At 42.3% G+C, this 15,577-nt stretch overlaps 1 long non-coding RNA gene across 1 annotated transcript; it reads right to left on the bottom strand.

Annotated features, from left to right (window-relative positions):
- Positions 1–363: 363 nt before the first annotated feature.
- On the bottom strand, positions 364–15,233 carry LOC120395834. The gene is made up of 3 exons (XR_005592841.1): positions 15,044–15,233; positions 10,628–10,712; positions 364–644 (listed from the first exon to the last, which is right to left on the bottom strand). It is a non-coding gene; the product is annotated as an uncharacterized LOC120395834 (long non-coding RNA).
- Positions 15,234–15,577: the final 344 nt, after the last annotated feature.

The following is a 15,577-nucleotide window of genomic DNA, read 5'->3' as shown; positions in this document are numbered from 1 at the left end:
AACCCAGGCAGAGGTTACCAGGGGCCGACCAGAAGAGAGATGAGGGAGTAACTAGTGAACTCATCACTATGCAAAGCCAAAAAACCTCACCTTGCTCCACCCCCAGCCCCCTTGCGGCTACTACAGCTCCTGGGCTTGCTGAGTGGTGGAAGAGGGGCAGGAGGAAACTAAAGTGATTTTTAAGTGATTGTGCTGTTTTTAATAACCAGCCCTAAGAAAAGTCTATCCATCTGATAAAACTAAATGGGAAACTGATCCCAATATCTGCTTTGTAAATATCATCAGTGGCCAAAGCAGTCAAAAGGGGCACAGGAATTTCCTGCTGCACCTCCCAGAGACCCCTTTTGAACACACACACACACACACACACAGAATTTCTCTCTCTGGTGCTCATTTTCTTCTTGTGCCAGAATCATTCAGGCGTAAATTTCTCGCCCTGAACCTGTCCTGTCTTTTGTAAGTGATTCTGGTTTTCTCCTCCTCAACCGGGCACATTCAGAGTTCCCCTTCATCTCCCTCTAGATCTCCAGGAAAAGATCTTCCCTGTTTTCATTTCTTTGCACTCAGGTTCCAGTCATTCCACTACAGGTGATTCCATAGGCCAGTTCTTCACTGGCTCTCGGAGGTCCATGGAACAACAATCACTACAATGAAAAAATAAGAAATGCTATGGTTAATCACTACAAATGATTTTGGTTAGTGGGCCAGCACACAGCATGGACATAACCAAAACTCTGCACAGGAGAGAATCAACAGGTTATAATGCTATGTCATAAGCAGCAGATTGCGCTCACTTGGCAACAAACTTTGCAGTGTCGCAGCATGTTAGTGTAAGCAAAGCCCCTTTACCTGGATTTTTCCTTGCTCAGGACACAGCAGGATAATAGTAGCTGCTTGAGACCAAGTGACCATGCCACAAAATGTAGTGATGGCATTGTCTTATCTGGTTATAATAATAATATATTGAATCAGTCAGGTGTCATTGCCACTCTGACACACAGTATAGGAGAAACTGTGCTGAAAGACTAATTAGACTGAGTAAGAAATTAGATGAATCCAAGAAGAAAAGAACAGTTTAGATTTATTTGTACTGTAGTGACAAATCAGGTGCCCCAGAATGTGAGGAGTGCAAAAATATGTGCTTGATGGCTAACTATTCAATCAAGCCCTGAAAAAGTTTGACGGACTGCAGAAAACAATACTCATATGTGGGTATGTTTAAAATAGTTTTTTCATTTAATTTTTTTTACATTTAAATTTTATCTACTACAACTGTGGATAAAAACAGGTTAAGAAGCTCACCCTTTTCCTAATTTCCTAGGGTACTAAAACTAAAAGTGTGCAGTGAGGAAGAACATGGACATAAGTAGATTGCTGGAGAAATATGGACGATATCAGTGAGGTCAGTTCTGGAAGGAATTTCAGGTTCATTTGAGGCGTTTCCGTTCAACAATTTCTGGAGTGCAAACCAGATGAATTCAGAATAAGCAGCAAAGTGTGAAATCACCTCCTGTATGTAATAGGTGTTACATCATAGGCAGGGAAAATAAAGGAGGTTCAAGAGGTAGGGGGAAAGGAGAAAAGAAAAGCCACTGAAATGGGTGCTGCAGAGAAAAGAGGCAGTGTGTTGTGACATGCCATTGCTACAGTATGCCATCCTATAAACACTTGCCATACCAACCATCCACCTTCAGGGAATGGTAAACACCTTTCACATATTCCCAGTGTGTGTTTTTCAGGGATCACAGGCAGATTGTTCATTGTATTTTATTTTTGACAGCTTGTAACAAATCTCAGCTGATCTGATTCTGGTGAATAAGAGTGCAGCACCATGTTGCTGATCCAGACAGCTATCTCAAAGATAATTATTGAAAGGTACTATTGTCTTATTGTGGTAAGTGGAACTAAGCAGTATTAGGCAATGATTTTTAAAAAGGCCCCAAAATAGGATAAGAGAGCTAATACGACATAGTATTCTTTCTCTACTGCCACCAAAAAAGATTAATTTGTCTTCCCCATTCTTTTCCTCCTGTTGCCTTTTGCTATCTACAGCCGACATAATATAGTGGTTTTATTTATATTGCAGTACACTCAAAATGTGCTAGGTGATGAACAGACATACTAATGGCAACTGCCACAGTGGTGAGGAAAATGTTCTAAAAACTGATTTCATATACCCTCTAGGTAATTTTAGTGTCTAGCAACCAATAGATTCTGGCAAATATCCACTAAATTGTTTCATTTGAAGTTGTCATGTTTATGTCAGAATCAATAAAACGGTTTATATGAAAACATTTGCACCACTCAATACAAACATCCAAACTGTGCACGCAAGCGAAGCTGATCAATTCAATAAAGATGAGTGCAATGTCTCCAGAGTACTCCTATCAAGTGGGTATGTTTCTAGGGGAGTCTTGCAGTGATCAAATTTTTGTCCTGTGTTATTTAACATTTTTATCAATGAACTTATTGATATAGAACAATCTGGATTGCTTGATAGGCTGGGCACAAGCAAACAACATGCATTTTAATATGGCCAAATACAAGGTCTTACATTTAGGAACAAAGGATGCAGGACATACTTACAGGTTGGGGGACTCTATCCTGGCTAGCAGTGACTCTGATGGATAGTCAGCTGAACATGAGCACCTATTGCAAAGCTGTGGCCAAAAGGACTAATGTGATCCATGGATGTATAAATACAGGAATCGCGAGTAGGAAGGTTATATTACCTCTATATTTGACTCTACTGCAACTGCTACTTGAATACTGTGTCCAGTTCTGGCATCCACAATTCAAGTATATTGATATATCAGAGAGGGTTCAGACCAGAGCCAAAAGAAAATGATTAAGGGATAGAAAAACATGCTTTCATAGTAAGACTCAAGGAGTCTATGTAGTTTAACAAAGAAAAGATTCACGGGTGATTTGATTACTAAGTACATACATGGGGAACAAATATTTATGAATGGCTCTTCAGTCTAGCAGAGAAAGGTATAACAAGATGCAATGGCTGAAAATTGAGGCTAGACAAATTCAGACTACAAATAAGGTGCACATTTTTAACAATGGAACAATTTACCAAGAATTGTGGTGGATTCGCCATCACTGGCCATTTTTAAATCTAGCTTGGATATTTTTCTAAAAGATACCCTCCAGTTTCAAGTGGAAGGAAAGCCTGTGTTATACAGAAGGTCAGACTACGGGTTCAGAGTGATCCTTTCTGGCCTTGTAGTCTATGAATTCTATGGACGCACTTTCAATACATCTAATTTTAATTCTAAAGTTTCAATAAAAATAATAATACATAACAGTCATCGGATAAGAATGGGGGCAAGTTTACAAAACACACCAAAACTTGAGGAAGAGAGATTTTATTTTTCCTCTAATACCTGGTCTTCACACCAGGTTTGTGTTGGTATAACTATTTCAGTTAGTTGGTGTTTGGTTTGGTTTTTTGAGATGAGGGTGGCAGCTGGGGTCCCAGGCATGGGGCTGGAAGCAGAGCTCCAGGCACAGGGCCAGCAGCCGGGGCCAGGAGTGGGACTGGGTAGTGCTCCATCCCTGCTCCACTGTGGGGGTTGGCCCATGCCCCAGCTGTGCCCCCCAAATGGTCCTCTGCATCCCCCTAGGGGGCACACCCCAGACTTTGGGGACCTCTGCACTAGGAGGTTGTATCACTTTATATCTGTTTGAAACCAGTATAGTTAAAGTGGTACAAAGATTGTGCGTCCATCAGCCCTAAGAAGGCATCCGGAGGTGAGGAATAATGGGACTGCTCTTTTCTAAAGCCAAAAGTGACAAAATGCTACTTGTTTGCTTATTTACGACTCTGTTTAGTTAAGCTAATAGTTGTAACTCCCTTAAACTAGGAGACTGCCTGCCTCTGGAGTTTAAGAAACCCACTAGTCCCTTCTCTCACTTCTGAAATATATGGTCCAGTGCAGGGATCACCAATCAGAGGAGCAGTCCTTTCTCAGTTCAAGTGTTCCCCATCAGTACTCAGTGCTGGCCCACTTCGTGCCCTAGCCACTTGTTTCAGATACTGCAGGGCTTGGTTAATGACATGCCTCACTAAGGCTTTGTCTAAACTAGCAGTGGCATGTAGGGTACATGAAGCTACATGCCTCAGTGAAAAATAGGCTGCATCCACACTGCAGGGTGTAGCTTCTATGGAGGGAGCTGCCAGAGCCTTTCACCACTACCTCCCCCTGCCAGAGCCTTTCCTTGCTGCCGCAGCTTTCCCTGTGTCAGGGAAAGGTTCCAACAGCGGAGAGGAAGCGGGACACTAAGCTGCTAAAAACAGCAGTCTAGATGGGGGAGGCACTGTTTGGTTGTGTAGAGCTCTGTAGGATACATACCATAAGGTTCTGGGATGTCTGTACTCTACTTGTCTAAGCCATCTACATGGCTCTTTATGCCCTGCTAGCTGGGATTGCAGAGTCTACACATTGCAGGGTGTGCAGTGCAGACATACCGTAAGATATGGGAGCAGCTGGCTGGTGGTTTGCAGGTGAGAAGCAAGCCAACACCCTAATAATTGTTACTATATTAAGTAGGCTTCATCTGGAGTTCCTCCGAGATCTTTGTTTGACATGGTATCTGGATTTGTGGAGTGGAACCAAGTTGCAATCTGCCTGGGCAAATATAATAAAGTAAAAACATTCTCTATGCTCACTCTTTCCATGTATGTGGTACTCTTCCTTTTCCATCCTTGGTTTATAACCCTCTTAGTGAACCCAAATAAATCATCATCCTGTGGATTCACAAAAGGGATGTGCTCATCCCAAATCCTGTGCTATTGTTGACTGCTGGTGAAAATGTATATTGTCTTCTTCTGTAGGTAGAGCTGTTGTTTTAGAGGTCTCCAGAGGCAGCCTCTCTTGTCTGTTACCAATACCTAAACAAGGAGAGGCTGCCTCTGGAGAATTCCAAAACATCAGCTGTGTAATAAATAATCAGGAGCAGAATCATAGAACTGAGACATCACCACCTCAACTCAAGAACCCAGCTGAAGGACACAAAACAATGGGTTACCATCTATCCTCATATGCTGGAGCCAGACTCTTGTCCATGCCAACTGAGATTCCATGAAATGAATCATCTCACCCTGTGAAACCTACTTGGTAATGACAAACCAATTCAGGGAAAAAAGATACATACAGGGCGCCCAAGGGTTACCCAACCTGTTGTTTCTCCTCACACTCCAAACTGGTGGCTGTTGCAATGCTTTGATATCATACTTCCAAAATGTAAATACTTCTGGGAAGTTGTCTCTCCCAACCCACTCTTATTCCCCAAATGTGGGTAGGTTTCTGTCCCTTTAAATGTGGGACAAAAACCCAAAGAGAGACATGAAATAAAGCAACAGAGGAGGAAGCTAGAGACTATGAGAATCATTTAGTTCATGTCCATATTTTAATCATAGTTACAAGAGAAAGCATTTTTGCTGTTAGTTGTTGACAGTGACATACAGTGAGAAGACCAGATCTGTGTGGGGCAGAGGTAAATTTAGGTCTAAAATGAGTAATGAAGCTTGATATGTGAAACAGTTGAGAGATTGGCTGTGGGGTGATATCAGTCAGTATCTCCCAACACTGCAATATCATTCTATGAACTATTGCTTGGGCAGGGAGAGTGAAGAGTAGACTCCCTGGGAATATACTGAAAAATATGATCGTGATCACGGCAGGTAAGAATCAGCTAAGAGGAAAACACTTCCATTACCTATATAGGTCTCCAAACTACCCCAAATCTAAATTACTGCACTCCATTAGACCCATATTCAGTATGAACTCAGTGGGTCAAATTCTGATCTTACACCACTTCCAATCTGGAGCAACTCTATAGACTTCAATAGAGTATTTCTTTTGCAGGTCACCTTGAACCACTCAGATTTCACATTGACACAGATGTGCAGTAACTAAGGGTACGTCCATACTACCCGCCGAGTCGGCGGGTAGCAATCGACTTCTCGGAGTTCGATATATCGCGTCTCATCTAGACGCAATATATCGAACTCCGAACGCGCTCCCGTCGACTCCGGAACTCCACCACCGCGAACGGCGGTGGCGGAGTCGATGGGGGAGCCGCGGAGTTCGATCCCGCGCCGTGAGGACGGGTAAGTAGTTCGAACTAAGGTAGTTCGACTTCAGCTACACTATTCGCGTAGCTGAAGTTGCGTACCTTAGTTCGACCCCACCCCCTAGTGTAGACCAGGCCTAAGATTAGACTCTTTCCCAGTATATATCAAGGATAACATGGTGATCTTTTACAATGTCTGTTCTTCAAAACTCCAATTTTCCATTAGCAATTAAATAATTATAGCTGGTCAAAAACTTTGATGGAACAGCTTTCCATCAGAAAATGTTGATTCTACAAAATCAAAACATTTCATGCAAACATATCTGTTTTGTCAATTTTCTATTTTATTGAAACATTTTGAATGGATAAGGTTGAAACACTTTGTTTTTACTTTATAGTTTCAACTTTTCTATGAAATTATAGTTTAATAGAATATAAAAGTTGAAACAAAATGCTCAGAGCTTACCAAATGAAGTGCTTTTATGAATTTATTTCTATGTTTCCCAAACTAAATTTTTTGGAAATTTTATTAAAAATTCTCTCAAGAAATGGTATTTTGTAATCATACAATGGATATTTTGAAACGTCATTTTCCCATTGAACGTATATGCAGGGTTTTGACCAACTCTATACACAATATTACTGCAGTATTCCGTTTGTTATAGGGAATATTTAGGGAATCCTGGGGTAATGTCACTTAGTTACAAAGGCAAGTGAAAAGTTTTTGAGAGTGACCGCTGTACTTTTCACTGACCATGTAAAATAAAGACATGAATCACCAGTGTTTATTACAAATAATCACACCCAGCTTTTACAGGTCAATGCCAAAATCCTGCACTATTAGGGACCTGGTGGAGGAGAGCTGAGACCTGGGAACAAATGTTATGTTCCATTAACAGATCTGACATAACTACACAGTAATTTTATGTGCAATGCAAAGAACTTTGTGAAAATCTCCTGGTGTACAGGAACCATTCTTTCCCATCTCCCATAAAAGCCCATCAGGCTCAATTCTTGGTCGGGGGCTTGTGTACCTCAGGTCATTCCAAACTTAAGGCTGGAGGGAGCAGGCAAATACCATTTAATATACTCGTTGGGATCTTTTCTACTCTCTTCTTCTTCTCCCATGATGCATTAAGATAAGCGATGCCTATGAGAAACCCCTTCCCTCACTAAAAAAAAAAAAAAGGGGGGGGGGAGTGGGCACTTCACAGCAGAAGTAGTCCAGCCCACAGAATAGAATGGAAGTATAAAGGCACACAAACGACAACTCCCATGAGGTACTGTGGCACCATTCTGAATCAAAATATTTCAGTTTTTGATATTTCACCTTAAAAGTCAAAATTTTCTATGGAAAACTTCAATGAAAACAACAAAATTGTTACATTTTTCTGCAGGATAAATACCTATTTTTCTAATCCGCTCTAGTGGTGATCTCATTCCTGAATATTGTGCTTACGCTTTGAGCAGCTCCAGGTTAAACGTTCTTTGGGTCTTTCTAGTAGCTCAGCAGCATGATTTTCAACTTGCTCACACAACTGAGAGCCCCAGAAGACAAGGGCAGCTTAGAGTGAGTCTCACTCTCTGGGGGCTTTCTTGAAAACTTGCACTGGTTTGTCAGTTTGTGCCTCTGAGGCATCTGGTGTTTAGTCACAAAAATCATAATATATGAAGGAGATCTAATTAGATTTCATAACTGCCAGATTTCCTGCAATTTTTAAAGATAATCTTGATTTTCAACTCTGCTCAATAAGAAATCTGGCAGTACAGTTACTTTTACCTCAACTCTCCCTCCCCCACCTTCTCCCTAAATTGTACCCCTTCTCCTCTATAGCTTCCTCAATGAGAATAGTAATGAGAGGTGTTATTCCCCCGCCCCCCAGCACTCCATTGCTGAGTGACTATATTCTAGGACGGGTTAGTCACAGCAAGTATGCCATCTGGAAGCCTGAGGCATTGCCTTTCCTACCATGGGTGATTACAGGAACAGGGTGGGGTGGACAGGTCTAAAGCTGTTGATCTGAGATCAGAGGTGGGAGAGAGGGTAGGAGGGAAAAGATTCTTAATCTTCATTTATTCACTAGTCTGAGTGCTGATCTGTACTGGTAACAACAATACTTAGCACTTACGTAATGCTTTTCACCTTGAAGGCACTTTACAAACATGAACCGTGCCCAGGAACTGGCCTGTCTTGGAACCACGCCAGCTGAAAGGGAGCTCCAGAAGGCATTGTGCCTCCCCAGCACACCTTCTTCTACTCAGAGTAGGGTGTATAGCATTCACTCCCCTCCACAGCCGGCTAGCACCATTACTCAGTGCAAGGGAGGAGGACCAGCTCTCTTCCTGCCCTTTTGTGGGCCAGCTAGCATCAGTGGGCAAGGAAGAGGACAGTAGTCTTTGTGCTCAGAAGAGTGCAAGGGCTGCGATCTTTGCTAGCCCCTGCAGAGGATCCACAATGGTGGCGGAGGGTCCCTCGAACATCCACACAGCAATCTGTGACAATGGTGCAGATAGGGAAAATTAACTCAAAGAGGTTAAAGGTGACCTGGAAAGGAAAGAAGAGTTTGTACTTATGTCATGGAGCATGGCTTGTCTCCCGCCTTCTTCCCCCAAGAAATTGAATGGACTCCAGTTGTTGAGCTTTCACCGTACCCTTTTATTTTACGTTTCCTCTGCAACAATTCCCATGCAACAGTCTATTTACAGCACCACCGTGCTTTTTGGCTCTCTCTCCAGGATCTGAGGGGAACAGAAGTCTCCCTTCCCTGAGGCCTCTGTGTTTCTGAGCTCAACTAGCCCTAATCCCCTCTCTCACCCACCTGGAGCTTCCTTTCTGCCTCTTTATCAGCCTTGGGCTGATGGACTAATTGGCCCCTTATCCCATCCAACCAGACAGCCTGTCTGATTACCTCCATCATCTTTCTCCAGGGGAACCAATTAACATCTGAGTGATCGGCTCGTAGGCTCACCTGTTCACCCCTCCCCCCCTTGCCAGCCGCTGACATTCCTTCTTCATCTGGCTCTCCCTTCTCTAGAAGTGGTGCCAGGTTCCTGTTTTCTATACTTGCCCCCAGGGTAATTCTCACCCCTCCACACAGAAATCACACTTTGTGGGTGGAGGACACCCCCATAATTCTGTTTCAGTCCACTGATCTTCACACCAAGGGCAACTTCTCCCTCTCACCCTCTTTGCTTTGGGGCAGGTCCTGTCCTCTCATCTCCCCATGTTGTTCCTCTGTGGATTCCTGCTCTCCTAGTCCTACCCACTTATCTCTGGGCTCCTCCTCTCAAGGCCCTGGTAGCAAACCTTCCAGTAACAGTGCGGCGTCCTCTGATACTTTCTGGTTCCCCTTGTTTCCTAATGCCTGTTCAGCTAATGCCTCCTCTTTTCTGCTGGGGGATATTCATTTCCTTTTTTCATCCCCCGACTTGTATCATTATCTAGGGTTCTCCTGCTCCTCTATTACCAACCCTTTCCCCATCTTTGGCCACACCTCAGTTCCTTTCTTACATGGACTCCGAATGGCTGTTTTCCTCCTAAAGGGGAAGGGGCTCCAGTCTGTCCCTAGCACCACCAGAATTGGCAACCTATAATCCCAATCCGTTTCCACCTGAACTTTCCCTGGACCTCCATGGAGATGTCAACCATTGGTCAGAGCTTTCTTTCTCCATAGATGCATTCCAAACTCAGCCTTTCTGCAGGCAGGATCCAGTGTGGTTTTACCATATCATTCCTAGCTAGCCAACACCCAGATGCAGTGTCCACTAGGCCAGTGGTTTTCAAAGTATGGGTCTTGACCCAGTGCTGGGTCATGGAATATTAGACACCGGGTCACTTGCAAATTTAAAACGTCATGATCTCTTAAAATGTCTTTCATTAGTTTTAACATAACAACAATTATTTAAATATTGGACATTTTACTTATTTGCAGTAAGGCATTTGTTTGCAGAGAGTTTCTTATGCACCACACACATACATAACATTGCTGTTTTGAATGTAATCACCAAATGAGACTGCTTTCTGCAGTCAATTTTGTTAATGCTGTGGAGCCTCGAGCTGCAAGACTTAATCCACAAACCTTCATCCTGAAAAATGGATCATTTTGTAATAAAAAAACAGAATTTCAAAAGCATAGTCATCAAATCCATCTACATATGAAAACACAAGTGTAAGTATGTCGTCTGCAACAGAAAGTTCTAGTAATAATGGACAGATTTCTGCCATGTTTCCCTTGTCTGAATCACCTACTAAAAAGAGAACCAAATCGTGGACAAGGCACAATAGTGATGCTCTTTTGTTTCATCAATTGTGTTAATGCAAACCAAGTTCCAAAGCCCCAGTGTGTTATTTGCTGCGAGGTGCTTGCAAACAAGAGTTCAAAACCATCATAGCTAAAAAGACAGTTAGAAACAAAACATGGGGAATTTGTTGATAAGCCCCTTGAATGTTTTCAAAGGAAGCAACGGGAAATAAATTTACCAGCCCAAGTTCTTAGTCAGTCAACTACTTTGAATGATAAGGCACAACTGGCATCATAGTTACCATGTGGCAAAAGAGAAAATGGCCCATACGGTCGCTGAAAAACGTATTCCTCCAGCATCTCTGGATATGAACAGACTTGATATTTCTAAATTAAAAAAACAAGCAAAATTTTTTTTATAAAACACCTCTTTATTCATTAGAAAGTAGTAAAAAATATTCCAGCAGCATGCATGGGTTTTAGAAAGCAGCATGAGCTAGTGGATAAGCCAGGGACTAGAAATCAGGAAACCTAAGTTCTAATCATGGCTCTGACACTGACTTTGTGCATGTTCTTGGGCAAGATATTTAGCCTCTGTATCCCCTCCCACCCTTTGTTTGTTTTGTCTGTTTAGACTGCAAGGTACAGAGACTGGCTATTTGTTTTGTAGTGTCTTACACTATGAAACCTTGCTATTAGTTGGGATCCCTGTGTGCTATTGGAATGCTACTAATAATAAGTAATTAATTATGTAGTCCCCAGTGAACAAGGAGTTAACTCCATTTCAGCTTCTAAGTAACATCTGTTTAGGGGTGTGATGTTGCATGCCATAAGGCTTTATGGAAATATGCTTATGAATGTATATATGACATAACTGGAATACGTTTTATGCTACATATGCCATGTAACACATCTCTGCAAAGGTTATGATCTACTGAATATATTCATCCTATTTGTATGCATGTGTCATTTTTGTACTTGCAGCTATGAATATTGGCTGCATACTTGTTTAATTTTAAATAGCCTCAGTGAAGCAGTTGGTCAACTTCCTGAGAAAAGACTATTCTCAGTAAGTGCCCAATCAAGAAGCCCTTAAGCCAACAATAAACTTGGAGACACAAAGCCACATCTGAGCTTTCCCAGGAATGTGGCTTGGCTGGTAAGGAACTCAGTCATGCATGGACATGTGACTTGCCCATGTGACTCCAAAACTCCATTTTGTAGCTGTATTCTACACAGGGGGAGAGAGGGGTGTCCACCCACAAGAAAGTCTATTTAAACCTCTGGGAGACCCCATCCATTTAGTCTTCAGCTGGCTCAAGAGATAGCCTCTCCACCCCCAAGGATACCTGAAAGAAACTGGAACAAAGGACAGTAACTACAGAGAAGGTGTGAGTGATTGCTGGACCCAGACTGAAGGAGACTAGTCTGTAAAAGGAACTTACTGGAACACCTCTGAAGGTGAGGTTTTATCTGTATTCAGTTTTCTTATTGTATTAGGCATAGGCTTGCATGTTTTATTTTATTTTGTTTGGTAATTCACTTTGCTCTGTCTGTTACTACTGGGAACCACTTAAATTCTACTTTCTGTATTTAATAAAATCACTTTTTACTTATTATTTAACCCAGAGTATGTATTAATACCGGGGGGGGGGGGGAACAGCTGTGCATCTCTCTCTATCAGTGTTATAGAGGGTGAACAATTTATGAGTTTACCCTGTATGATCTTTATACAGGTTTGGACCCCATGGAAGTTGGGCATGTGAGTGTTAAAGACAGGAACACTTCTCAAGCTGCTTTCAGTTAAGCTTGCAGTTTGTGGGATGTGGTTCAGACCTGGGTCTGTGTTTGTGGCCAGCAAGTGTGTCTGGCACAACCAGGCAGGGCTCTGGAGTCCCAAGCTGGCAAGGAAATCAGAGGCAGAAGTAATCGTGGCACATCAGTTGGCAGCCCCAAGGGGGTTTTCTGTAATCCAACCCGTCACAAGGGGTTCAAAGGAGTTAAATGGCTCCTTTTAGACATTTTAGGTCTAAAAGTTTTGCAGATCCTTCTAACTTACACATGACTTTGTTATGAAATGTCAAACTTCAGGTACATTTAGATCCAGACAAAATCTCACGCACAGGCAAAAGCGAAAGTGATTAGTATTATTCATCAGAGTGGTTTCCGTTTTACACCACAGAAACTAACAAATTAAAACTCTTCATCAAATGCCAATGTATAAAAGTTTGCACATCAAAACTGGTGTATGAAATTTCAGAGATCATCTCTTTTGGAAAAAGAAAAGGAAGTGCCTGATTGGCAGGGTTCAAGATTCTGCAGAAGCAAGGTCATGGTTCCTACTGATCTTGGGGACTACAAAGAAGCATAGAATATCAGGGTTGGAAGGGACCTCAGGAGGTCATCTAGTCCAACCCCTTGCTTAAAGCAGGACCAATCCCCAGACAATTTTTTACCCCAGTTCCCTAAATGGCCCCCTCAAGGATTGAACTCACAACCCTGAGTTTAGCAAAGAGAAAGGAGCTTACCATAGAGGCAATTTTCCCCCTCTTGTTGACTTAAGGAGAACGTGTCAGTGGAATTCCACAGGTCCTATAACTAATTATTTAGTTTACATAGTTAAAGATGTACATAGAGAACTAGCTAGTAACTTTGCAATCTGTTTATCTCTACTGCCCCAGGAACAGAGCAGAGAACAATTAGAGTTCCAGTTCCTACTTTGTTCCCTGTCATCTCTGGGTGCGAAAGTAAATGCCAAGCCTTTTTCATGGACCACCTTATTTCCCCCCATATGCCTGCAGAGGAGCCAGGGCTTCTCCCACACCTTTTCCCCTCTACACTTTCTCACCAGGGACAGCGTATCAGACAAGTAGTCCCTGCTCTGTTTATCTTCTTCCTATGTGCTGGAATCACTGTCAAAGCACAACCAAGCAGGGGAGTAAGGACCCTTCCCCTTGACCCACTGTGACAATCTAGCCCACAGTAGTGATGTATATGTTCAAAGAATTCATGGGTCTGTCTTGTGAGTCAAGGTTAAGACCACGATTGGAAAGCGTACAATAAATTATAACACATCAATATTGTTGTTACCTTTACATTTCATGCATTCAGTTAATAGAACGTTTATCCAAATTTATTTTACCTGACCATTTTCAGTCTTTTAAAGGCTTAGGTTTTTAAACGGTAATGCTCTAGTTATGTATTTTGCACAAATGTTACAGGAAATATTTTTTTTTGTTTCAATGTCTTTCTGAGGAGAAGGGTGTGATAGACTACGCAATATGGTTCAGCCATGGAGCTAACTGGAGCACAACAGAGTGCAGTAATTTGCTATATATGACCCACAGATAGCCAATTCAGATCAAAGAATAGGCAATTTATTTTGTGTATTGATAGCTCTGCTGAAAAGTTTTTGTGAAGAATAAATCTTCCCAATAAGAATGAAAAACCCCAATAATGTGTAGCTTTAACCCAGCAATAATATATCATTAATTACAGTACAACATAAATCAGTTTTTTCAAGAGATATACGTGGCAACAAATCTTTGCCCAGGATGATCCTGAACAATCTACTCTGCCCAAAATGTATTTTGCAAAACGTTTCACTTGCATTTTCTCTTTTGAGTTGATTGAACCATTATCATTTCCCTTTAAAACTTTTAAAAGATTTGCATGCACAATAACTATAATTATTCCCAAGCAGCAGCAGGATAAAAGAGCTAGAAAACAGACAGAGTGAGAGAAATGTCCCAATTCAGGCAGCTTCTCTCTCAATTTCCCAGTGTGGAAGACAAATGAACCCAGCAGCAGAGAGGCCAGGAATATAAAGAAAATAAATATACTGAGAGGAAAAGCAGAATGCAGCATTTATTACGGCTACAGTGCCCCAAGTGGCACTTTATAGTGAAAAACAGACAGGTTCCATTCCCTGGTCTACCCTTAATGATTAAAAAAAGTAAGAACTGGACTAAAACTTAGTACAAATCTGAGACTGAACCAAAATAGCCAAAACCCTTTTATTGGGTTAACTTTATTCCAATCCTGATAAATAACTGCTTCCTCTCCTTGACTCTCACCAGGCCTCCTAAGCGTCACTGAAAAGGCAGTGCATTCTGGGACTCTGACCCAGTGACTCCACAGGTTCTGTAGTGGTTTTATTAGAGCAGGTCAGAGCCCACCTATTGCGGTACTTATATGCCCCTCATCTACCTAGTATCTCAGTGCTTCACAATCATTAATGGATTTAAACACACAATACTCATGGGAGGCAGGGAAATATCATAGAATCATAGGAATGTAGGGCTGCAAGAGATCTCCTCCTTGCTATCATGCACAAATGTTATAAGCACTCTCTCCACTCCGTTATCCAAGTCATTAATGAAAATGTTGAATAGTGCCGGACCCAAGACTGACCCGTGAGACCCTACTAGATACGCCCACCTAGTTGCACAGCAAACCATTGATAACTACTCTTTGCATATGGTTTTTCAACCAGTTGTGCACACACTGAATAGCAGGCATATCTAGACCACATTTCCCTACTTTTGCTTATGAGACTGTCACGTGGGACTGTGTCAGCAGCCTTACTGAAATCAAGATATATCACATCCACTGCTTCCCCCCTATGCACTAGGCCACAACTCTGTCAAAGAAGGAAATTAGGTTGGTTTGGCACGATTTGTTCTTGACAAATCCATGCTTACCCTCCAGGTACTTACAAGATGATTATTTAGTAATTTGTTCCAGTATCTTTCCAGCTATTCTAGTTAGGCTGACTGGTCTGTAATTCCCAGGATCCTCTTTGTTCCCCCTTTTAAGGTGAGGTACTAGGTTTGCCCTTCACCCGTTCTCTATGAGTACCATTATTCCAGTTTTGCAGATGGGGAGCTGAGGCACAAGGCCAGCCAAGTGCCCAGGCTCAGAAAGGGCGTCTGTAGCTGAGCTCAGGTCTCCAGAGCAGCAGTCTGATGCCCTCTTGTGACACTCTCCTCAGGACACCCAGAACCACAAGTCACTGTGTTACTCCTCTGACTCGACAAGGGAGGGCTTGGCTGGGGCTTACACTGTGTGTCAGCTCCCTGCCACTGCAATCTGTCTTCCTCACCTGAAAACTCCTCAAGAAACTACGAGGTAACAATTGTTGCCTAGCAGGTAACAATCAGTAAACCCTAGTCCCCAAGTTCCCCAGAGACGTCTCCCTGCAGTGTCCAGTCTCTCTCTCTCTCTCTGGAGAATCTCAGAAATTACCTTTG

The sequence above is a fragment of the Mauremys reevesii genome, linkage group 1 (assembly GCF_016161935.1).
Source record: "Mauremys reevesii isolate NIE-2019 linkage group 1, ASM1616193v1, whole genome shotgun sequence".
Lineage (NCBI taxonomy): Eukaryota > Metazoa > Chordata > Testudines > Geoemydidae > Mauremys > Mauremys reevesii.
Note: the sequence above shows the minus strand (reverse complement) of the source record. Positions and strands in the feature narration are given on the sequence as shown.